Source organism: Microtus ochrogaster, chromosome 4, assembly GCF_000317375.1.
Source record: "Microtus ochrogaster isolate Prairie Vole_2 chromosome 4, MicOch1.0, whole genome shotgun sequence".
Taxonomy (NCBI): Eukaryota; Metazoa; Chordata; class Mammalia; order Rodentia; family Cricetidae; genus Microtus; species Microtus ochrogaster.
In genome coordinates this window covers 78,405,647-78,427,382 of record NC_022011.1, presented here as the reverse complement: position 1 = coordinate 78,427,382, position 21,736 = coordinate 78,405,647, and the positions used below count along the sequence as shown (strand labels likewise).

Sequence of the window (21,736 nt, the reverse complement as noted above, 5' to 3'; positions counted from 1 at the left end):
TTACATTACAATTCATAATAGTAGCAAATTTGCAGTTATAAAGTAGCAATAAAAATAATTTTATGGTTGGGGGTCACCACATCATGAGGAACTGTATTAAAGCATCGCAGCATTAGGGAGGTTGAGAACCACTGCTTGAGATGTAAGAAAAGGAACCGAGAAGAACTAATAGTGGAGAATGTAGAATATGGGCCTTTTCAATTTGCGTATACAGATACTGATCCCATTCTAATTACAAACGCTGGCAAATGAGTCTCAAGATGCTATTGGAAGCCAAACTTGTCTTTACCATGCTCTCACTTTGGGTTTCCCATTCTTACAAGCCTAACTGTACCATCCTCCTATCCCTAGTCCTTGTATCCTTCCCTACTCAATTGTGAGCCCACTATTACTAAGACGTCAAGGAACTCTGCAACAGTCTGGTGTGGAGCCGGTCATCTTCAGGGGAAATTAATCAAACGAGTAATGGAGGATTTCTTCAGTTGTTTGATATTCTTTTCTACGGCTCCTTTCCTGTCCCTACAGAGTCAAATTAGTATCCCCCATTTCACAGCTGTCTTCATTCAAAATTTGTTCATTCACTTGTGAATTCACTAACCGTGAATCTACCCATTAATCAAATACTTCTAACACCTTTTAGTTACAGAGTATTGGGAAAAGAAAACTTGGACTCAAATTGCTGTCTTGGGAAGTCTTAGGCTAAGAGACTCGATTTCAAGCAAACAATTAAAATAACTGTCAACATGGGGCTTTTGGAGTACATAGGAGTGGGGTGGAGAAAAGAACATTTGAGAAAAAGGCACAGAAAAACTCCAGAGGCCATTATTCGCACAGGCCACAGAGTGGGCCCCGTTCTTTATCCATCCTAGAGTCAAGCAGTCGTGGAACAATGAGTGGAGTCTGTGAATCAGAAACAGCGAGCTAAGTGGAAGCTTCAAACACAGCTAGGAATTATCTCGAAGTGGTTGCACAGACAAAAGGAAGAGCACACTCAAAGAACGTGATGTGCACAGGAGACTGGAAAGGGTTGAGTAAAGACAGGACAAGTTGGTGATGAGTGTAGGGAGAGGCAGGCTATGGAGAAATGAAGTGGTGCTGTAGCGAGCGTCATCCATAAACCATTCTGAGCTGAGACGCCATTTACTTGCCTGTGTAGTCTCATAATACGATGGAAGACTTGACCTTCTCCAAATCCCATCCACTGATTTCAATAGCAATCCATTGTTTTATATTAAGGATTTCTTTATTTCACACTCCTAGCTCTTAGGGGAGTGAGAATTAGTTTCATGACGTCTTTCAGTAAGATTTTTGTCTGGACAAAAGGAATGTGTAAACACAGGTAGATGAGAGTATAGAAATACAAGAGAGATAAATGAGCGTGTGAAGAAAGCTTTTATGTATACTTATAAATAAATACTTTCCACAGGAAAAAATAAACACTCTTCTCTAGACAGCTAATGCACATGATAAATCTCAACATCATTATTGTTAGTTTTTGCTTCAGTGGTTCCAAATTTATTATTATTTTGAGCTTTGAGAGACAAGGTCTTGTTATACAACCCAGGTTGGCCTTGAGCTAGTGACCTTCTTCCTCTGCCTTCTGAGTGCTGATACCACAGAAATGCACCTCCCACATGGCTCAGTATCTCTCATTTTAAATGCATATCTCAATGGGCTGGACAGATGGCTCAGCAATTAGGAGCACTGGCTGCTCTTCCAGAGGACCCAGTTCGATTCCCAGGATCCACATGGGATTTCATAATCATCTGTAACTCTAGGTCCTTAGGATGTGATTCCCTCTTCTGACCTTTGCAGTCACCAGACGTGCAACGGATGTATAGATATACATGCAGGCAAAACACACGTGCACATATAAAATAAATAAAAAATCAAATAAACTGCATAGGCCAGGTGTTCTATTTTGCTTTATATAGCACCGTTTTGTACAGTATTTCAAGAAAGGCATGTCTTCCTCCACGTTACAGGTGAGAGGAGGGAAACTCGGATATGGTAAGCAGCTTGTTCAAGATCATAGCTTGTAAGTGAACAGACAACTGGCCACTCTCCAGCTTCCTACGGCCCACTGGGATGAGAGTCACTGTGGATGGGAAATTCATCCTAGTCTATGACGCTACACCTTAGACTCTTTGCGGTCCATGGGATTTTCATTTCAAGTTAGCCAAGCTGGAATGTGAAGCACAACCAAGAATTATCTAGAAGGAGCTTGGGCATTCTAGCAAAGCCAAGACTATATGCAAAAGGCATAGCATGAGAGAAAACATGTAAACTCCAGGACACTGCATGCATCCTGGTGTGGAATACAGCGCACCGAGTCAGGACTGCGGGGAGTTCCGATTAGTGGGACAGGCTCACCGCAAAGACACACTACCACTTAAAGGTGGTGGTGGGGCCGAGGAGAAACCATTATTTGAAGGAGTTGAAAATGTTTTGCAGTGCATTTTGTTGAAGTCCAGAAGTTCATCTACATTACGAGTCAATCACTGTTTCTCCTGAAGCAGATTTCTTGCATGGCCACACAAAGATAGGCCTTTGGGTCAGAAGTGGGAGGAAGTGGGACTGAAGATGAGCCGCATCATCCCCAGAGCTCCATAGACTGACCTCATGGATGCCGACAAAGTAGGTGATACTAGGTCAGGCATGGTCTCATTTGCTCCTTGCGTAATGATAGATTGTAACTCAGAGTCTCTTTGTCTCCTGTGGCCTTGCATATAAAAAATAAAAGCAAAAGTAACACCCTATCTACTTCTGTGTATGTCAGAGGTCTTCACAAGCATGGCTAGATCCTTTGTTTCTGAGGGAAGGGTTTTGCTGAAATTCAGCAGACAGGAAGATTTTGTCAGCTTGGAAAGTTCATGACTTGGGACCCTGAGCATGAAGATGGTTTGGTTATTTTAAGTGGATAAGAATTTGTCTCAGTGTTTTGCTTTGTCCTTCTGGGTTGGTGAGAACACAAAGATGTTTGTGAACCACTTTTCTTCCTCAAAGACGCAAAGCCTGAGACCCAGTAAAAAGTCAAAAGGAAAAACAAAGCCAGCTGGGAAGCCGGGGAAGGTGCTGACTTCCAAGAGCACAGCCTTCTGGCGAGCTGGGTAAGTTGTTTGTTTTTTTTTTTTTTTTCCAGAATCCTGTTTAATGGGCGAGTTAATATATCACTGAAATAGAAAGTTGCGCACGTAACATTTATCACGCCTTTTAGCAGTTTTGCCACAACTTCAAGACACTGAAGAGACATTAACTTGTCATCCGTTAAGTACAAATTCCTCCAATAGGAACATTCAGCTAGATCATTTGAAAGATGTTCCCTCCAGGGGCCTCACTGTACTGCAGATTAGCTCATTCACAGAGCTCCCTAGTAAACATCCCCCTTCACCTTTCAGGGAGTTAATGGGGCAGAATTTTCAATTTAAGAAGCACATGTTTCTCTTAGAAACGGCATGGTGGATTGTCTGTTAGTTTGAATAATTTAATTTTTAAAACCCCTAAACTTGCTAAAAAGTATTCTTTTCTTTGGCCAAAGGCAAAGCCCAAAGGAAGTGGTCAGTGTCATTACTGAACTCCAAACACACGAGTGTCCATGGCTCCTATAATCCTTCCTCTCTTCAGGGGGAGTCTCTGAGCTTGGCCTAATGTTTGGCTGTCAGTCTCTGCACCAATTTCCATCAGTTACTAGATAAAGGCTCTCTGATGACAATTGGGATCTGATCTGATCAATTTGATCGCAGGAGATGGCCAGTTCAGGCTACCTGTCCACTATTGCTAGGAGTCTTAGCTGGGGTCATCCTTGTACGTTTGTGGGAGTTTCCCTTGAATTTAGTTTCTACCTGACCCCAGGAAAAAAAAAACCCTTTCCATCATCTCCTTCAGTATTTTCCCTCTCAACCCACCCCTAACCTGAGCCCTCAAGTTCCCATGCCCACCCGCCCCCAGTCCACCCAAGAGATCTCTTCTATTTCTCCTTCCTAGGGAGACTTATTAGGCCTCCCTTGGACCTCCTTGTTACCTCTCTCTGGGTCTATGTAGTGTACCATGGTTATTCTTTACTTTACCGTTAATATACACTTATGAATGAGTACATTCCATGCTTATCTTCTGATGTCTGGGTTACCTCACTGAGGATGCTTTTTTTCTAGTTCCCTCCATTTGCCTTCAAATTTCCTGATGCCATTGTTTTTAACAGCTGAGTAATAATCCATTGTGTAAATGTACAGTATTTTTCTTTATCCAGTCTTTTGTTGAGGGGCATCTAGATTGTTTTCAGGTTCAGGCTATTACATATAAAGCTGCTATGAACATAGTTGAGCAATTGTTTTTGTGATATGACTGAGCATCCAAAAGCAATCTATGGATTTAAGGCAATCCCCATCAAAATTCCAACACAATTATTTTTAGACCTCAAAAGAACAATTCTCAACTTCATGTAGAAAAACAAAAGCAAAACCAAAAAAAAAAAAAAAAACCCAGGATAGCTAAAACAATCCTGTACAACTGTAGAACTGTTGATGGTATCACCATCACTGACCTCAAGCTCTATTACAGAGCTATAGGAATAAAAGCAGCATGGTATTGGCATAAAACAGACACATTAATCAATGAAATCAAATCAAAGACACATATATAAATTCACACACCTAGGGATACTTGATTTTTGACAAAGAAGTCTAAACTATACAATGGAGAAAAGAAAGCATCTTCAACAAATGGTGCTGATATAACTGGATATCAGCATGTAGAAGAAAGCAAATAAATCCATATGTATCACCCTGCATAAAACACAAGTCTGAATGGATCAAAGACCTCAACATCAATCCAGTTACACTGAACTGGATGGGACAGAAAGTGGGATGTAGCCTTGAATGCATTAGCACAGGAGACTACTTCCTGAATATAACACCAGTAGTGCAGACACTAAGATTGACAGTTAATAAATGGAACCTCATGAAAGTGAAAAGCAAAGTAAGAAAAGTAAGGCAAAGGACATTGTCAATAGTACAAAGCAGCAGCAACCTAAAGGATGGGAAAAGATCTTCACCAACCCTGCATCTGATAAAGAGCTGATATCCAAAATATATAAAGAACTCAAGAAACTAGACACCAAAAAGCCAAATAATCAAATTTAAAAATGGGGCACAGACATGAACAGAGAATTCTCAATAGAAGAATCTCAAATGGCAGAGAAACACTTAAATGTTGATCATCCTTAGCCATGAGAGAAATATAAATCAAAACACTCTGAGATGTCATCTTAAACCTGTCAGAATGGCTAAGATCAAAACCACAAATAACAGCGCATGCTGGAGAGGATGTGAAGTATGGGGAACACTCTTCCGTTGCTGGTGGGTGTGCAAACTGGTACAGCCACTTTGGAAATTAATATGATGGTTTCTCGGAAAAATGGGAATCAATCTGCCTCAAGACCCAGAGATGCTACTCGTAGGCATATACCCAAAGGGATGCTCAATCATGCCAGACCTCATCCCCAAAGGGATGCTCAATCATGCCAGACCTCATCCCCAAAGGGATGCTCAATCATGACAGACCTCATCCCCAAAGGGATGCTCAATCATGCCAGACCTCCATGCTAGCCTCATCAGATTTACTCCTTCTTTCAGAAATGCCTCCTCCCACTCATCTCCATCCCCTGGTTACTTTGCCTCTAAGCAAATTTGCCCCTTTGCCCTTGCATCTCTGCCTTTCCTTAGGTATTCTTTGTCCTTCTGCAGACTGCCTGCAGGAGTCCCTCCTCCTACCCTACTTCCGTTCCCTGGGAACTCTGCTCCTTGGTGCAGACCTGGGATACCCTTCACTTTTTCTGAAAGCCTTCCCTTCTAGCTGATCTCTATGCCATCATGTCACCCCTGAACCTGCAGAAACACTTCCTACCAGGAAACCCCACTGGCCACAATGCACTGGTGTGTTGGTAGATGATACTCACTATCACTTCTGTCCTCCTTTCTGGTCTCTCCAGAATTACTCTTAGTCCTGTAGCAGCCTGCCTGAAGGAACCTATCACCCATCCTACCTCTACTCCTTCGGGCTCCTCCTCCCTAGTCCCACTAGTTCTTCCCTGTTTCCCCTTAAATCGTTTCTTCCTGGCCCGTCTTCTTGCCTTTGTGTCAATCACTGACCCACGAAAGCACTCTCTATTATCTACCCCATTGCCGCCACGCTTGCCAGCATTCAGAGTGAACAAGAGTAGCAAAAGAATGGAACACTCACAGATATAAATAGCCAAGACAATCCACCTCCTCCAGAAGCCCGAGAACTGTGATTTAGCTGAAGCACAAACAAGGAATTCGAAAGAGCAGTTTATGAATATGCTTAAGCACATTAACAAGGATATGAACAAATGCCTTCATGAAGAACATAAAAACACAAATAATTGAATGAAATAATGAAAGCATTTCAAGACATGAAAATAGAAATAGAATCACTAAAGATAAGTTAAACTGAAATAAAACTGAAAAGAAACTTTAGGATGTAAAACGAAAATCTCAGAGATAAGCCTAAGTAATGACTTGTAAGACATGGGAAAAGAATTTCAGATTTTAACGACATGGTAGAAGAAATAGATACTCTAGTCAAAGAAAATATTAAATCTAAAAAAAAAAATAGTTCCAGGCAAAAAAAGCATCCAGAAAATCTGGGACACTATGAAAAGACCAAATGTGTGAATGGCAAGGATAGAGGAATGAGAAGAAACACAGGTCACAGGAATAGAAAGCATTCTTAACAAAATCATAGAAGAAAAATTCCAAATCTAAAGTAGAAGGTGTCTATCAAGGTTCAAGACGCCTATAGAAGAGCAAATAGACAGGACCAGAAAAGAAATTCCTCAGGACACATCATAATCAGAACACTAAAAATACAGAACAAGGATAGTCAAAAACTGCCAGGTAAAAAGATGACGTTACCCATAAAGGCAAGCCCATTCGAATAACCCCTAATTTTTCAATGGAAACCTTGAAAGCCAGAAGTGTCTGGATGGATGTTCTACAAACCCTGAGACATCCTGATGTTCTACAAACTCTAGGAGACTACAGACTGCTTTACTCAGCACAACTGTCAATCACAACCTTCAGAGAAATAAATGCATCCCGCAATAAAACCAAATTTAAGCAACATCTCTCTAGCCATCCAGCTCTACAAAATGCCATAGAAGGAAAACTTCAGTCTGAAGAGATTAATCACACCCCAGAGGATACAAAGAATAAACAATCACAGTAGATCAAAACGGGGGGGGGGGGGAGAGAACCCACACCATAACAAGCAAATAACAGGAATCAATAAACACTGCTCATGATAACTCTCAATTGTCTAATAAAAAGACACAGACTAACAGATTGGACTTGAAAACAGGATCCATCTTTCTGTTGCATCGAAGAAACACACTCTCATTATCAAGAATAGTCACTCCCTCAGGGTAGGAGGATGGGAAAGGTTTTCCGAGTAAATAGATCCAAGAAGCAAGCTGCTGGAACAATTTGAATATCAGACAAAATACACTTCAAATCAAAACTAATCAGAAGAGATAATGGTGGACACTAAATACTCATTAAAGGAAAAACCAAACAAGAGAATATTACAATTCTAAATGTACCAAACATGGGGCTACCCAAGCTCATTAAAGAAACACTAATCCACCTAAGTTCACATATTGGCTCTTGCACTCTGATAGTAAGTGACTTCAGTACTCCCCTTTACCCAGATCATCTGGACAAAAATTAAACAAAGACAAGCTGGAGTTAAATAACACCATAAGTCAAATGGATATAGCAGACACCTAACTGAATAGCCTCCCCACCCCGCAACACTAAAGAATATAATTTCTTCTCAGCAGCTCCCAAAACTTTCTCTAAAATTGATCATTAATGGGAACATAAAGCGAGACTCAACAGATGTAGGAGAATTGAAACAATCCTCTGCATCTTATCTGAAAACCAAGGGCTAAAACTGGGTATCAACAGCAACAGAAAAAGCAGAAAGTGTGCAAATGAATAGAAACTGAGCAACTCACTACTGAATGAAAAAATGGATCAAGACAGAAATAAAGAAGGAAATTAAAATGGTTTTGGAACTGAATGAAATTTACACCGCAACATACACAAACCCACAGGACACAGTGAAGGCAGTTTTCAGAGGCAAGTTCATAGTAGCAAAAACTGGGGAGATCTTATATTAACAAATTATTAACACATCTGAAAGCTCTGGAATAAGAAGAAATAATACCTCAAAGGAGTAAACAACAAGAAATAAACCCAGGACTCTAATCAGTGAAATGAAAACAAACAAATACAAAACAAACAAACAAACAAAAAAAACAGATGGACAAAAATTAAATTAATTAAAAATAAAAAAACAGTCAATGAAATGAGAAATTTTATTTTTTTAAGAAATTCAACAAGAAAACTCTTAGGCAAATTAACTAAAAGGCTGAGAGAGATGATTCAGATTAACAAAAGTACAGACGAGGGAGGGGGGGTGCATTACAACAGACACTGAGAAAATTCCGAGAATCATGAGGGAGACTCTATTCCAGGGTTATCCTCTGGATTTTGGTAGTTTGGTTCTCCCTCCCACGGCCCTGCCACTTGTAGATGTCAGCCTGATTTCTGTTTCCATCTGCATGTGCTGTGGTCCTATACACGTATCTTTGTGCCCCATATTCCCCTCTACAAGGACATGGCCATATTGGATTAGGGCCACCATAATGACCTTACGTCATCTGAATCACAACCACGAAGACTGTCCCAAATAAAATTACATCCTGAAGTGTGGGGACCTCACTGTGTCTTCATGGGGGCCCAGTTTAGCGTATTTTCTACTTTCCTGGGGAGCAGCAAGAGGAGAGGTTTTGTCACACAGCTTCCCTCCTGCACATTTAATTTTCAGGATTTCAGAGGGTGAAATATTCGCAATTAGCATTCAAGGAAGAATGAAACTCAAGTGTGAACGGGAACTGAAAATTTGGTTTCTATTTAGATTAAGGAAAGAAAGGTCAGCCGAGTGTAGGACCACCTGACGATTGTGTCATTGCTGAAAGCAGTTCTTTTCTCCCACTAACCTGGTCTTTTTCTTCTGAGTCTTGAAAGATTTCACAGTTGCTGAAGAAGGGAAGTTAGGATTGTGGCTCATTTTGTAAACCCACACTTTCAGAGACACTGACGTGGCTTCTGCATGGCCACCACGTCTTCACTCTCATCCGAAGCCATCAGCTTCTCTGTTACTCAGAGTCAGTTTTATATATGCACACAAGCGCATGCATATGTCCTCAACACAGGATCCATTCAAAGAGTTTTTGAAAATAGGAGGAAAATAAAGCATTTGAAAGAAGGAAAACTCACTAAAAGCTAGGCAAGCCAGGAAAACAAACAAACAAACAAGGAAGGAAGGAAGGAAGGAAGGAAGGAAGGAAGGAAGGAAGGAAGGAAGGAAGGAAGAGAGGGATGCGGGAGGACTAACTGGCTGTGGAATGCTCTTGAAATGGGTAAGGTGCTGGTTGTGTGTCCTGCATCATGATACGGAGTGGGGCAAAAGGTCTTCTCTGAGAAAGCAAAGGTGTCTGACTGAAATCAAAGCCTCTTCAATCTGTGTGGCAACACGACTCAGTCTGCAACATAACTAATGGACAAATGAGCCCCACAGGGCGGAGCTTCTAGCAGGCTGCGTTCATCTGCCATATGGCTATATTCATGCCTGGCTCCCTCCCTTCCTCTCCCGTTTGTAATTACGCCATAAATAAGCACAGGAGAGGAAGAAATAAAACACTGCTAACACTAGATAACAGGCCTTGACGGAAGAATTTCATAAGCATTATACTATCCAACCTGCTGACTGATTATCTCCCCAAGTCACAGCGCGCTGGCTGCTCTTCGCTGTTCTTTTAGCCAGTCTCCCTGTTATGGAAGAAACCAGGCTCACACAGGAGACAATGCCTGGATGCTGGCAGAAGTAAAAGTTCCCACTCCTGTGCTGCTGACAGCCAAAGAGCCCATTTGTTCCCTTTAAATTTTTAATTATGAGTCTTTTCAGAGAGGCCCCAGGGTTGAATTTACCTAGTCGATCACGTACAATAAGGAAATAGCCTGAAGCAAAAAGTATTATTCATTAGGGATTGGCAATTGAAATCATTTTCCTACCCATATTGGGGGAAAAAAAAGATTTGGGCCTTTCTCCTTTTCAGTTTAATACTCTTTGACATTTATGGCAAAGGTCTTTATAAATCCCTGCCTTTAGAAGAATGGGGCCAACCTGGGGGAGGAGTGGCCTGGGGGAGGAGTGGCCTGGGGGAGGAGTGGCCTGGGGGAGGAGGCCTTTGCTTGAGCTCAGGGCTTTTGCAATCTGAAACTCACTTTCTCTTTCACAGCAGCGGCCCAGAATGTGCACTTCAAATTAGAGAGGAAGATACTGCTTTCTCAAAATCAATGTACTGCTGTAGTTCTAGAATTTGGAGAAGTGGTACCCCCACCCGCTACCGCACCCAACGCTCCCAGGGAAAAACGAAAATGAAAGCATCTCATTATGTTAAATAAATGCTTCTTTACAGTCATCACTGTCTTATAGAAGACATGCTTTTAGAAACAAACGGGGCAGGTATCTATTTTGTCTGGTGGCACCCAGAAGCTCTGCCACTGATGGGCCTGAGTGTGATTTCTCTACTTAAAAGAGACCGCCAGTAGTTTTTTGTCACCAGAACTTTGGTATAAACAGCTGTGGTGACAACTTAAAAATTGGCGAACTGTACAATAACCGAAATCGTCCTCATTTGCTTCATTACAGGGGGAGGAGCTGAAGCCCATATAAATGGATGTGTTTATAAACCAGAAAAATGTCAGTGTGCCTACTATATGGAAAATGCATAATGTCTAGGGAGAGTTTTTTTTTTTTAGCTCACCACAGAAGGGTGGTATTATTTCAAGTCCTATTTCAAAACTATTGGAATCAGTCCTATATAGTAACTGATAGCATCCAGAAGAGAATTTGTGAGCTTTAATTTTCTCCTCATTTGTTTCCTAATTGAAATCTTTCTTTATGAAACAATTTATTAGAAACCATAATAGCTTAAAATAATTTTATGCAGCTGCTGTCAGTGGCAATGACTCTGTAGGAATTTAATCTTACAGTAGGGAAAGACCTAGATTTAGCTTTAGAATTTTGATCATCAGTTTGGAAGTCTACAAGTCTATGCCTCTATTGTTTTTCTCTATCACATAAGAATAATACTACACAGCCGTGCTTTGTGTGATCACTCTAAGGTTTAAATGAGACAAGTTATTGGAAAAATCTCATATCAGCTGATTTTCGCTCCAGGAACACAATGCATTATCATTATTGACGCAAACATGACAAAGGACAGAAACATTTGGCTTATAAAACGTCTGTGGTTGCGGAGAAGCCTTGGCGAATGGGGTAGTTGTGGCACCAGTATGGGGACCCAAGGTCAGATTCCCAGTGCCCACAGAAATGCTGAATTCTGCAACCTATGTCAGTAACCCAGCACTGGAGGAGAGGAAGGCAAAGAGGCAGATCCTGAAAGCTTGACAGGCAGGCAGTTTGGCCAACCCTGGAGCTCCAGGTTCAGTGAGAGACCCTGTTTTAAAAAAAATAAGCAGGACGTGATGGGAAAGATACTCAATGACACCTTTGGCTTTTACCTGGTCCATGATAAAGGTACACAGACACACAGATACACACACACACACACACACACACACACACACAGACACACACACACACACACACATGAATGCACGCTGGTGTCTCATGAAGAATTATCAGCCAACGTATCCTGAATAATTGGTGCAAAAACAGCTTTCTTACTTGGCTGTTGCTCAAAAGTTAAAAAATAAATAAAACTTGGCCCCACTAATTGACTCTTTTCATAAGAGTCATTTCTAATTCATTTTATAATATTCCTATAAAAAAAACCATGCAATTATATAATTAAGGGGGCATATTAGCTAACAGAAATGTCATTATGACTATTCTTTATTAGTATTGTCTGACAAAATTTTGTAGTTTTTCATATATAATTTTAGAATACAAAAAGTCCACAAATTCAGTCTTCTAAATAGTATACATGCAGTTATAATAAATGTTATAAATATACTAAACTCTGCTGAAGTAGCTATACCATGATTGTTTTCAGGTTTAAGAGAGTTGATATAAAATGTAACTTCGGACTCTTTCTTCCTAGCTTGCTAAGAATGGATGGAGCCTGTCTCTGAGGCAACACTACAAGGTATATCATCATCCGACCAAGGCTCCAGAAGACCTAACAACTCTGGGTACAGGGAACAGTATGAATACCACCTTCTACATAAATGTCCATGTCTATATACTCCTCTCCCTTAATATTTTTTGTTTATGACTTTCTTTCTACAAAACATTTGTATTCCATCTATTCTTAGAGACAAGCACCTTTCTGGTGTGGGAAGTCAGCACTGCTATGTTTGAGCCGCTCTTCCCTGAGTTTTAGGCTGTTTCTCCTCTAGTTCAATCAGTAGAGCTTGCAGTTTTAAACTCTGTTGGTCTTTTTCTTTTTAATTCACATTTATTTATCTCATCTCACTCCTCTCTCCGTATTCTATTATTGTCGATTCCCTTTCCCCTTATACCTGGGCTTTAGACTGTTCCAGGTAGGACATTTCATAGTCAGAAAGACCTGGAGCTATCTAGTCTCCCGGATCAAGTGCAGAGCCAACAGTTCACAGACATTAAGACTGCAGATGCAGGTCTGGCGTCACATCTCCTTCCAATTTCTGACCCTCAAAATACCTCTTATTTTACAAGTATCATTAATTCTCACAATTCCAAAATCCTGCCACTTGCATTTGCTTTGAAAAGCCCTTAAAGAAGCAATGTCCTTCTTTATGTCCATAGGCTCCTTCACTTAGAACAGTGACTGCAAGGCCACCATCTGCTTGTGGTCTGGCATCACCTTCCATGAGGGGCACCCTTCCTTCCCTGGTTCCTAACCAGGCCCCCAAATGAATGTTCTCTCCTGCTTTACCCCAATGCCTAACCTCTGTGGTTCTTGCAGTCTGTTGACAGGGTGTGTGGGACATGCCCAGAACTGGCCTCCCTGCTGCTAGGAGCTGCTCACAAAGTGCCCCAACTCTCTTTCCTTCCTTTTCTTCCAATTCCCCAAGCCAGGACTCTGCCCTGTCCCAGTCTCATCAGCAGAAGGCACCAAGGCTCTGAGACCACCTTCCCAGGCCTGAGCATGGAAGCCTGGCTCAGAGATGGGTGCACAGCAGGTCCTTTCTCAAACTTAGCGACGCTCTCCTCGGCAGGACCCAAAGGTCAGCTTGGGTTGAAACAAGGCGGTTTTCTTTTTGCCTTGTTATAGCAAGAGACAGATTTCACAGCACCAGGGTTTAAATCCAGTTTCTTGGACTGGAGAGAGTATATCATAGACAAGATAACAAGAAGATGGTGCAGGATTTGCTTCTGACAACATCAGGTTAAAATACGACTCTGTGCTGCCCCTGAGCTTACACAGATACAAGTTTCACTTTTCTTTACGTTGGTGATGGCAGGCTGTTTCTGGAACTCGTTGAATGCTGTAAAAAGTCTTATTTAAAGCACATTTTTCTTGGCCCATTAGAGATGACTTTCTGTGAAATTCTGAAGCTATTTTTTATTTAAAGACTTCATTTTAATAGTCATTTTTTTTCCAACATGGACTGGACAGATGGCACAAGTGATTTTTCTAAGAATTTTAAGTTATTTGCTTTCCATTTCTTAGCACGTAATTTGAAAGTCCATCAGATAGTTTGAAGGTCTTGCAGAAGGAGAAATTAGAGGAGGTCTCAAGGACAATTTGAATCAGGTCAGCTGTAAAGGAACTAGTCATTTCTTTCATTTTAGACATAGAGAACCATACAGATGTAAGTTCTTCAGAAACTACAGAGAAAAACAACTCACTTTCTGTTCTCTCCTCTGAGCTTTCAGGCAGAAGGATCACCATTTTCATGGCTGAGTAGAGTTATACAGCAAATAATGTCTAAGATTTAGTAAATCAACCTTATGACACTTAGACATTTTTTTAAGTTAAATGATGTTTAATTAATACCTGTTTAATTAATACCTACCAGTTTCCTAGAATTGTACAAAATCCTTTGTAAACAGCATATATAATCTTGTGAGAGTGTGGCGGGGTAGCTCATACCTGTCATTTTGTTCCTATGGCATTCCTGCACTGATGTGACAACCAGCTTCCTCACCTTTCTAACAGAGGCTGAAGACCAGCAGCTCTCCAGGAGTCGTACAGGCCTTCAGCACCAGACGAGGACTGCTCAGACATCCGGCCTCATGGACGGAGCAATTATCAGAGTCTGGTTTCTCCAGTGCAAGAGAGCCACTGTTTGACCACGTCTCATAAGACAGTCTAACAACAACAACAACAACAAATACATGTATATTTGTATACACATACAGGTGTATATATATATATATATATATATATATATATATATATATATACATACACACACACACACACACACACACACATATATATATTCTACCATTTCTTTTCTTTCTCTTTAGAGAACTCTGCCTAATGCACCTGTAATCACAGCACTTTAGATTGGAGAAGGAGTGAAGTTGCATCAACTACAGGATGATTGAACCTGGATTTGAGTATAAGCTATTAAATTGCAGTGTGTGAATCATCACAACACGGTGTTTATTTTATCTTTAAAAAAAACATGTGTGTCTGTGCATCACAACTGTGCAGTGCTTGGGGAGGGCAGAAGAAGACCCTGGATCCTTAGAACAGGATTTATTGATGGTTGCTAGCCACTGTGGAGGGGTGCTGAGTCTTGAACCTGGGCCCGCTGGAAGAGCATCTTGTTTCTGAGTTTCTGCTTTCAAAGGTTAGACTGTGTCAGTCAAATTTATTTATTATTTCTAAGACAGGGTCTCATGTAGCCCAGATGAAGATGGTCTTGAGCTCCTGGTCCTCTTGCTTCTACATCCCCAGTGTTGGGATTACAGGCATGCACCACCACACACAGCTACAAGAGTTGACATTTTTCATGATAATCATGTGAGGAATGAAGAATACATCTTTTATGAACTTTCCGCTCACAGGCAGGGCTGCTTCTATCACAGTATTAAGATACTTTTGTAGCCAGATCAGTAACCATGTTAGGAGTGCATGCTATTCTATAAGAGGAGAAAGTAACTTCTCCTAAAGTTTCAGTTGGGCTCAATCAAAGGACCAAGTGAGCTACCTGTCCACCATGAAGGACATTCCTTTGTCTCAGGAAGACCATGTAACTTGGCATCTAAGTTCCACCATTTACTAGCTGGTAACTGTGCCTAAGAAACTTTTCAGTTGTAGAAGATTTAGTAGTATGGCTGGTTCACCTCCCATTCGCATCCCCCTTTAGCCTTCCTTCCTGGGATTGGGCCACTATAAAAGAAGCTAAAAATAACAACGTAACTCCCCAGGCTTCTTTACAACTAGGATAGAGACATAACCTAATTTTCACCCAACAGATGTCTCTGGGTAAGGCTAAAGCAGGAGTGGGCAGCACTAGCAGCAGCTGCTTTATGACTGTTGGATCTACAAGAAAGCAGGAAGAGTGTCAAAGACACCCGACTCTCTTGAAGCCGTAGTGATAGTTTGCTAATGGTGGCAGCGATTAGATGTCTACTGAATTAGCTCACAAAGAATCACCCAGTACTGAGGGTTACGTTGCTCATGGCCACGCTGTGCTGATGGCTTATTTGCCAAAACCACATCACACCCTTGCAAAGGTTCATGGGTGCCAACATCTTTAAAGATATCTCTTCCTTCTTAGCCTTATAAAATGGGTTTTGTTGTGCCTAAGAATCTCATATCACATGGAATTGTCTCTGTTTCTTTAATGTGAAATGAGATTAAGAGAATATAAATTTCAGGTTAATAGTGAGGTACATGGTTTACTTTAAAATGGCACACAGAGTTTTAATTCTTATTTCTAGTTTCTTGTTGCTTAAGTTTATTTTGTTCTCAAATGAAAAAAGCCAGCATGAAACAGATAAATCCTTGCTCTATTCATACTTGACAATAGTACATAGCACTGCCTTGTAAGGAAAAGCCCTTTAAATCGAGAACTTTACTTGACAAGACTAATTGACAACATGTGTATCGTGTTAACCTTTGACCAGATGTCCTGTGGTCCTCAGGTGATCATGGCCTGGACGACAGCTGTCTTTCTTAGGGAGCTCTCTCCTCAACGTAAATTCATTGGAAGCTATAGAGTCTTCATTTAAAAATAGGCCAACATAACTTTGCTATTTAAATTGCTGGGAACTCATTTGGTTCTTTTTGTAATGTCTGATTTTAGTATCTAATCATATACACCAGCATGTGTGCTCCTTTTGGTGGGTGTGGAAATGAACTGCCAACTTACTACTCTTTCTGCACCTTCTGCACTTTCAATGAACCATGGCACTTCTCTTTATATTTATTCATTTAGCACATTTGACAGTCTTATATTTCATATATGTTTGTTTGTATATGCACGTTGGGATCGGAGGGAAATGTTGGGTGTTCCTCAGGTGCTGTCCGCCTTGAGGTGTGTGTGTGTGTGTGTGTGTGTGTGTGTGTTTGTGTGTGTGTGATTGCTCCTCACTGACTTGGAGCTCATTTCTTAGGCTAAAGTAGCTGGCCAGTTCCCAGAGTGCCTGTCCTTTTGTGTGGTGTCTAGGCAGTAAGCTCAGGCATGCATGGGCAGCAAACAAACCCTTCCTGACCAAGCCATCATCTCCCCAACTTCCATGATCCCACCTTTAAAATTTGTTGACCTGCTAATTAAAAAAACCTAAACTACAAATTCTTTGCATTTAACAAGTCAAAAAGTTAAAAAAAAAAAGAAGCCAAAAGATATATTTATGACCACCTATGTCGGATGAAGTAAGGGATAACTGAGGTACAAATGGCACGGTACTAAAACGACAAGCATTAATTCTCAATGACTCATGACTTGGACCACAAATGTAAGAAATGATAGGCAGAAACTTTCTAGGAAAAACTGTCTACATTCACTAGCAAGATGAGAGCATTTACAAAGAAATAACAGGGTTAAGTTACTTGATCTTTTTCAGATGTGGTGGGTTATTAGGTTCATAGCAGAATGTGGTTTGTGCTAAGAATATGAAGTTTATCTCTCATGCATGCAGTTGTTTGTTTACTTCTTAGCTCTCGCTTTTTTCATCCTCAATATGCCCTCCTAACTTAACAATTGATTGTACTTCAGGCTGATTGTTTACTCTGTCATTTGGGAAGATGCCTCAATCAATAGGCTAATCTTCTCAATTGCTCTTAACTATGCCTCTTTGATAAGCTGTGACCTCTATAATGCCAAAGATTTTATCTGAATTCCTCACCATTTTTATGAACCTCATAATTATATTTATCACTATACTTTAGCATAACAAGGTAGTGTGAGAAATATTGTAACTGATAAATAAGAATTGAGTAAATGACTTCCAGAGAGTCATAAATAGTAAGCTGTCATCCAATAGTTGTATCAACAAGCGTCCTTTACTGAGATAGTTAAGGTAAGGAAACGTAAAGAAAATATTTCAGTGATACTGAAAAATACCTGTGAGGCATTTTTTTGTGTATATGATATCTTTTCCATTTCAAGGGAAATTTGTGTCTCTGAATTAATTCTTGCTTTCTAGTGGGAAGCAGTAAACACACACACACACACACACACACACACACACACACACACACACACGTACATACATACAAGAGAAACTCAGGATATATAATATAGAGCCTGAACTTTTCCTGAACCTTTTTTCAGCTTTTCACAGGTTGTCAACTGTCGGATTCTTGAATTATTCTACTCTGAATGTCTTTGTGAACTGATTTTTATAAATGATCTGCCTTGCTATTGTGGTGGGTCACCTGAGATTCCATCCATCTTGTCCAGCTACAGCAGTAGCGGGTGTAAATTGCATCTCTAAGGAGTGATAAAGAGATGCAAATGGTGCTTTCCACCTTGGCTTCCCACACCACAGCCCTGATTTGCAACTGCTGCTGGGCTGTGTTTTCTCTGAAGTCCCCTCACAAGGTGCTTTCCCTCATGTGGCATCCAAACTGCCCAGAAGGGTGTCTACATTGAGAAGTTTGGAGATGATGAGATGAATCTTCATGGCCAAGATTGCCTCCCCGGAAGGACTCTTCAGAGCTATTGTTAAGCTGGTTAGAATACACTTGAAAAATTTTGTATAGGACCATTTTACTGCCAGATTGAAGAGGATAAATTGGATTTCGGGATAATAGGGATAAGGTGAAAATAGCCCTTTAAGACCTGGGAAATTTTCAAGGCATGACACAACTGTACAAATGGATTGCATGGTCCATGTTGATCCCAGAAGATGAATGGAAAAGTGCCCTTGCCTGGGCCTCTCTGGGGAGCCCGAGCACATGGCTCCCGGGACAAACATAAGATCTCAGAATCACTATTTATCTCTACTTGGTTAGGAGAGCTCAGCACAAAAGTGCCCAGTAGGATTAAAATATTCATGGGGGTCAAAAAGAAAAAAAAAATCAAGATCCTGACATATTGCTTTGGGTTGTGAGATGCTAATGGGTAGAAATGCTACTAGTTAGACAAAGTTCATCAGAGTTCCTCACTGCAGGCAGTTCTGACCCAGTCTGTTCCTTTGAAGATCTCAGACAGAGCTGGAACACAGCTACAGAATTTTGTTGTCACTAGAAACATTTTAGGGGCATAGTTTGGGATGCCATGAGCAAGTGGGCAGTTAGGATACCTCATGACTTCCCTCCTGCAATTGTAAATGATTGTCACACTGTTATATTGCTGTTTGTTTGTTGTTTTCTTACAAACAAGGTCTAATTCAACGGAGGCAAACGACTGGAGGCAGTTTCTTGAATACTTTATGCAGTAACCATAATCCTATTCGCTATAGTATCATTCTTGATTTTCTTACTTTCTCTTTCTGACAGTGCATTTGAAAGCTCTATAGCTCTTGAGAAGGCTTTCAGCATCACGGATGCTACAAGCACAAGACAGAAAATAAACAGTAAAACAAACAAAAAAATCAACTGTAATCCTATTGTGAAGATATAAGCACTCTTGACAAGAGCATGGGGATATTTTTCTACTTGTGTTTTATGCTGTTTCTTTTATAAACGTGGAGTCGTGGTGTCTGTACCCTTTCATGTGCTTTCTTCCCCCTCCATTTAACAAGCATCATCAACACTGGCACAATGTTGCCTGCTCTCCTGCCATTTATTTTCGGTGACTGTTGTATTCCGTTTGTGCGATCACTCCTCCACGGTTGGATTTGTAGTCTAATAGGCTTCCTACTCTTTCCATCTTTCCCCTATTAGTATTCTCAGAGACTGCAGTGGAGTGACTTTTTAGAACAGATGACAGTGTTCCTGGTGTCCTAGAAATTTCACATGACTCAATTGTGGTGTCAAAGAACAAAGGCACTAGCAATGATCTGCGGCCTGGAGTCCCTCAAATCATGTTCACAGTACTAGTGACAGACATGAATTCCCCACCTGGGTCATCAATCTGTGACTATAGTCCAGGGCCACGCATATGTCATAAAAATGCTGAAAGCTACTGAAACCTACAAGGTAGGACCAAGTGCACAGACCAGCATGATATTAACCCCTGTCGTGCTGGTATGAGGACAGTATAGCATCTGTGGTCGTTATGGTGGTAGCATAAATTTATTTTATTTTATGTCATTTACTTTTTGTTTGAAGTCTTCTTACTTTTGTGTGAAGGCTTCTATGTTATTATTTTAGAGTTGATTCTAGAGTGGGTGTCTGCAGCATCACGGGGAAGTTCTTTGGAGGCTGAAGTCAGTGATCGTGGAGGTCTATGATGAGCCAGCTCAATAATGAGTTGATCTGACTGGCAAGTATGAGGATTCTTGGCTCTAAATTCAACACAAAAATCCCCAGGGAATCAGGGCCTCATGGAACCCGAAGGGCTGGATTTGCCTTTTTTGAATGGAATTCTACTCCAGGTAAATTAAGTTGTGGGGACAAGATCTGAATTTCCTTCCGTTTCCCTAATTGTGAAACATCTTGAAATAAAATTTCATGTAAAGATAGATTGGTCTATAATATGTTGGCTATTTGTCAGGATCAAATATTTATGAAAATCTGCAGCTATAAATCTGCTTTACTCCTTGTGATTACAGATCATGTCAGTAACTTTGAAAAACATCTCTTGAGGTACTTATACCAGGAAGTAGCACTGTATAATGGTAAAGCTACAGATCGTGTGGTCAGATGGCCTACATCCAAATTCTACTGGTTATTAACAGTATCACTGACCTGCAGTAATTTATTCAGCTTTAAATTGGGACATGGATGCCCACTTCAGATCCATGGAAATGAAATAAGTATCAAGTGGGCGTGTAGTACACAACATAACTTTGTAGGTCAGAATATTCATTTTAGCATTCAGATAAAATGCTATTATATTTTAATTTTTAAATTATTTAAATAAGTAAAATATTAAACTATTTTAATATAATTTGTTAACCATTATGGATGCTGTGACTCATATTGTCCTGAATATATATATATATATATATATATATATATATATATCCAGGTGGTACCATCCTTGAAGGACACTAGAGATGACTTGAGAGTAATCATTTTTGATTCATTTCAATATAGTGTAGAAATGCAAGGTTATGAAGATGCATTGCATGGCGTAGACAAATGCGGAAGACATTTTTTGGGGTCACATGACATGCACAGTTGAACTAGACTTGTCAGGCAAGGCCAGCAACAGACAATGGCTGCTGTCTCCCTCTAGGCTTTTAAAAACCAGGACCAAGCCTAAAGAACTGGCAAGAACTCACGTTCTTATTTTATTTTGACCATTGCCTTTACCTTTTTTTGCAGAACATACCATAAAATAGGGTATGTTCCTATTCCATACTCCATATAAAGTAACTGGGAGATAACATCTTTATATAATGTAGTTAAAGGAATAAATTTTAGTCCATTTGGTCCTTTTTTAGACACAGTAACATTTAAGACAGACCGCATGCCATTCAATTGCTTAAAGAACCCAGACAAAGTCCAGTTAACAGCTTCCGGTGTTCAACTAAGCAAAAGCAAGCCCAAAGCAAAGGTAATTATTATTTCAGATGAACTATAATAGGATACTGAATACTACTTAAATCTTCTAGTCTTCTTGTCCTTTTTTCTTATGGTCAGACTTATTTTTTCCCTTTTGTATAGCTTGCCAAAGCTGCTCCAGCGAATGTGGCACTGCGGTTAGGTTTTCTAGTTGAAGAAGGCGAGAGTCTTTCCACAACTGTATTTATTTTCTCTCTTCCAACTTCTTGATTAATCTTACTATCTGGGCCACAGATTTTTACCTCAAGTCCTTTATGGGACATTTTAAGAACATGCTCTCTTATTCTGGAAAAAGTCAGGTGGTTTTAAATTTGAGCATATTCAAAAGATAGAAATTTTGAGAGTTGATGAACGACCGCACAGCTTAAATTGTAATTGCATAGTCATTACTCAATTTGCTTATGAACACTGAATCCTCTCTTTGGGTTGCAGACAAATGTGCAACCTCAGGTGCAACACAGAACAATAGGAGTTTGCATTAGCTGCTGCGATGCTGGGTGTGCCATCTTCAGCCACACTGGGCTGGAATACATTGTTAATAAAGGGTGCTGGGTGTGCCAT

General features: G+C 40.4%; 1 protein-coding gene across 8 annotated transcripts in view; it reads right to left on the bottom strand.

Annotated features, from left to right (window-relative positions):
• Window positions 1-21,736, bottom strand: part of B3galt1 (beta-1,3-galactosyltransferase 1) — a 524,949-nt gene that overhangs the window by 11,146 nt on the left and 492,067 nt on the right. For 3 of the 8 annotated variants that reach the window (XM_026778234.1, XM_026778231.1, XM_026778247.1), the window contains one exon: window positions 14,247-14,410. The exons of the other annotated variants lie outside the window; for them this stretch is intronic. The gene's annotated coding sequence lies outside the window, so the exon portion shown is untranslated. The remainder of the gene's footprint in view (window positions 1-14,246; window positions 14,411-21,736) is intronic. 8 annotated transcript variants of the gene reach the window in all.